Raw genomic sequence first — 4653 nt, forward strand, 5'->3', positions numbered from 1 at the left:
ACACACACACATACACACACACATACACACACACACATACACACACATACACATACACATACACACACACATTTATATGTATGTGGTTAAGTAAGTATATGTATGTTATATATATGTGTGTTGTGTGTGATATCTATATATCTATCTATATCTATATTTATATCTATATCTATATCTCATCCTTAACAACTCCTGAATCTTCCTTAATCTATGCTTTTAGTATTTGGCTTTTTCCTAACTCTCCCCTAGCCCATTGTGCCTCCAGCTCTCTCCAACTTAACCCCAAGTTACCATCACTGACATCCCACTATAACCCTGTGTTACCATCACTGACATCCTGCTGTAACCCTGTGTCACCTTCACTGACATCCTGCTGTAACCCTGTGTCACCATCACTGACATCCTGCTGGAACCCCATGTTACCATCAGTGACATCCCGCTGTAACTCCTGTTACCATCACTGACATCCTGCTGTAACCCTGTGTTACTATCACTAACATCCTGCTGTAACCCCGTGTCACCATCACTGACATCCTGCTGGAACCCTGTGTTACCATCACTGACATCCTGCTGGAACCCCATGTTACCATCACTGACATCCTGCTGGAACCCCGTGTTTCAATCAATGACATCCTGCTGTAACCCCTATTACCATCGCTGCCCCACTGACAACATCCCATCATCTCCACTATCGCCATTCTAATCAACCCTTCTCAACCTCTTCTCTAAGCAATAGCTGTCCAGGGTCCCTCTACTTGGTTTCTGCTAACAGACATAAAAATTACCATAATCTAACAAGGTTCTATTAAGATAGGATATGTCTTTCCCTGGGTTCTCTCAGATGTTACTGAAGTCCAGAGCAGAGGTACATACATAGGTTAAGATCCTTCAAAAAAATTGAATATAATCTTCCCCAACAAGAATCTTATGCGTAATGAGTTTACTGTTTCCTTTAGTTTGCAGTGAACCAAGAACTATTTTTCTATGTTACTACCACCTGCCACCAGCCCCAGGTACCAGTGCCAGGCACCTATTTATCACCTTTTGCTTGTTTTTTTAAGGCTTCGCTCTGATGACATTGTCAGTCTGTAGCCACTGTGGACCTCCATGTAGACAGCAGGCAGCATGCTCGTGTGTCCCTGTCCTGATGCTGGAGCTGAACTGGGAGGGCTTTCTCTAAGTCTCATGATTGACACAGCTGGCCAGCTAAGGCAGGTGTGGTAAAGTGGTTCTCCCAAGGCTACTGCAGTGGACTACTGTGTTTTTGAATTATCTCTTTCCGATCTTTGGGAAACTAAGTTAAACAAGTCTAATGAATGATGGCATTTCTCTTGTTTCCTTTCCATTTTTTGTTCTTAATCGAAATTCTTAATCTTCACCATCCAACTACATTAACAAATCTATACCAAACACCTTCTAAGCTGTCAAATCTTTATCCCAGGCATGGGTGACAAATTCTCATATAAGAAGAGGCAGCTACCTGGGAGTAAGCTGTGACTCTCATCCATGATTCCTGAACATGAATCTGATCAGTGTGCGCTGTCTCTTACCTAAACAGCCATCTAGTCCTCTTTTACAGTTACAAGAACAGATGTGGGAGGTACTTGTACTTTCTAAAAGAAGCTTGTTTGGTAGAGAAGCTTAAATGTCTAGAGCTCATCTCTGTCCTGCAAGGATTTTCTATACAGATGGAAGTTATTTTTTTCCCCAAAATTGAGAGATATCCAAAAGTGCTTTAGTTGATCTTTATGACTTTATGAGGCTATAATGAACAGAATGGCCAAGGGGTCCAGGTAAGAGGAAATTTGATGCAACATCTTCCTTGCTTCAACATTATCCAATGCAAACTGCTATTTCTGTTGCCGATGCTTCACATTAGACATGGATTCCTAGTGTGGTCAGATCACAGGGACCCACCTCAGACTTGTACTGGGCACTCAGCACTCCCCAGGATGTAAACTTAGTGAACGTGATTACATCGTGCAGAAAGAGACAACAGGAAGTGGTCGGGGATGGTTTTTAAAGTCACCAATTCCATTTTATTTTATTTGCACAGGATCAGACTGCGGTTCCTGATATTTTTCTGCCAACCAATTCATATCATTTCTTTATGCCCTTCACATTCTTCTAGACTCTGTTTCTAAACATGTTATCTAAAAACAACATTTGCTAACGGAATTCATTAGCTTATTATTAGTAAGCTAAATTACACTTAAAGATGAATCTTACCTTTTGATGTTCAGGATGAAGTTACCAGTGTCCCACTGGACCTAGGTGAGAGTTTTTCCATGCCTTTTTAAGGGTCAGGGAACTTAGTGGGCATGGCCAGGCTGCCTCATATCCTTGTATCATTTCCCTTGAGCATTTTTATAGATCTCAATTAAACCCCATTTGAATAATCAAACTTAAATATTCTTAAATCTCAAATTTCTCAACTAAAAGCTTCCTATACTATCTATCTAAATAGAATATAAATGAAGTTATCAAGATCCCAGTTATGCCAGCATTGCCTTTAGGCAAGACCTTTAGTATTATTGTGAAATCAAGATGAGTCTATAAAAATGAATATTAAAAAAAGCCTCTGCACAGTAAAGCATAATGAAAATATTCATGATGAGCTCAACCTATTTAATTCCATGCTCAAAGTTAGAATAAGAAAGAATTGGCAGAGGCTAGAAAAATGGCTCAGGGGTTAAAAATACTTACTACTCTTACACAGGACTTATATTGAGTTCTGAGCACCACAACTGACTTTAGTGACAATTCCTGGAAACGTGTACACATGTGCTAGACATAAACTCATACAGACACAAACACATAAATAAAAATAAGAAGAAGAAATCATTGACCTAAACTATAAGATTATCAAATTCCTTGAGTTTTTTTAATAAAAACTGTTAATTCAATTTAACAATGGCATCTAAAACACTGCACAGTATATAAATATGTGTGAGGATGGCCTCACCTCCTGAGCATCCATGAGCACAGATCACAGTTTCTGAGCACATGAGGACAGAGGACACTTGGAGACTCTGCAGTCTGTACACCTAGGTGACATGAATGTGCATTGAGGCTTAGCATGAGCCTTCAAGCATCTCGTGCCTGAGGTCTCTCATGGATCCAGCTAGATTTCAGAAATACTTAGAAATATAGTAGACAGAGCTTTTTGGAGTCCACTGTGCTCTGTTAATGAAATAATACTTTATGCTGCAGTAGCTAAGCTTCCTCTCAAACCTCAGTGGCATTACAAAGCAGAACTGTAATTCTGATGGTAAGGCTGGCCAGTGCTGTGAGTACTTGGGTGGCAGGTGACACTGGTCACCATCTTTTGGAGGTTCCATCCTTCTTCAACCCCATCTACTTCTCAGGTTTCAAATGTTTCTACAAAATAAGAAAAGTGACAGAAGATGAAGAAAACACACAAGACTCAATAATCCCGTCCATTCTATTGGCTGAAACTTAGTCCCATGGTCATCTTTCACTGTAAGGGAGGCTGGGAAATGAAGTTGAGCTATACCACTAAGTGTGGAGCATACACATTTTGATTATGAGTCTGTGTCTCATGTGACCACGCAAAGCACATTAGTATTACATAGGTGTCAAAGTACTTGCTCTTTATAATGAGGAAATTGTTTCATTTTAAGAAAAGAAAAGAAAAGAAAAGAAAAGAAAAGAAAAGAAAAGAAAAGAAAAGAAAAGAAACAAAATCCTACTTCAAGTTGTTTGACCCTTCCCAGGCAAAATCAACATTCCTAGACACGACAAGGGTAGTCTGTTGTGCACACCTTAAGAAAGCAACTATAACTGCATCGGAGTTGGAGTCACACACATGACTTTATTTTTAGCCTTGTGACTTGACCTCACTTCACCTCTTGGTCCTCATTTTCCAATAGGAGGACATGCAGAGTGCATCTTAGACTTACGTTAGAAACCTACTTCAGCCATCTGTAAACATGGATTAAGCACGTGTTCTATGAAGTCTCCTATGGGAAAGTGCAAAGTTAAGATAAGAGGAAAAGTGTCAGACCAGAGCACCCAGTGTGGGCAGCGTTCCTCCCTACACTGCCTGCCTTACAGCTCTATAAGTCTCTTCCTTTCAGTTGTATGCTAAGAAGATAGGTTTAGCCCTAGAAATCCCAGTTAGAATGTTGTTACCAATGTACCCATGAGATAGACAGGCAAAGTAGATTTCTATTGTCTGGATTGAAAGGGCAAGAATGTTTATTTTGCACAAGGAGGATTTTAACTTGAAAACTTAAAATATAATGATTCCAGATGCAAACAAATACTCCTTCAGTGTCAGAGAAACATGGAAGTGAAGAGTCCTCTCCCAGGCTTATTATCGTTACCTGGCTCGTCTCTCCCTGACAAACCAGGAAGAAGGTTTTCAGTGATGCCCACCATCCTGCCTGTCAATAAGTCAGGAAAGGCATACAACCCACCAAGAGAAGGAAGTTGACAACCTAGCTGCCTCCCAGCCTGAGAAAGCCTCACGTCTGGCCCCCTTTTCTCTGCCTTTGCATTTCTGTTTCCTGTGTTGCCCAAGAGGATAGAAGCACTGTATATTCATTTTGTTTGCTTGCTAGTCTGCTCGTTTCACTCTTGGTTTTTTCCTCTCTCTCTCTGTCTCGCTCCTCCTCCTCCTCCTCCTCC

At 40.6% G+C, this 4653-nt stretch overlaps 1 protein-coding gene across 7 annotated transcripts in view; it reads left to right on the top strand.

Annotated features, from left to right (window-relative positions):
• Thrb (thyroid hormone receptor beta) overlaps positions 1-4653 on the top strand; it is a 356182-nt gene that overhangs the window by 270894 nt on the left and 80635 nt on the right. The gene's annotated exons all lie outside the window — the stretch shown is intronic.

The sequence above is a fragment of the Mus pahari genome, chromosome 8 (genome assembly GCF_900095145.1).
Source record: "Mus pahari chromosome 8, PAHARI_EIJ_v1.1, whole genome shotgun sequence".
NCBI classification, from domain to species: Eukaryota; Metazoa; Chordata; class Mammalia; order Rodentia; family Muridae; genus Mus; species Mus pahari.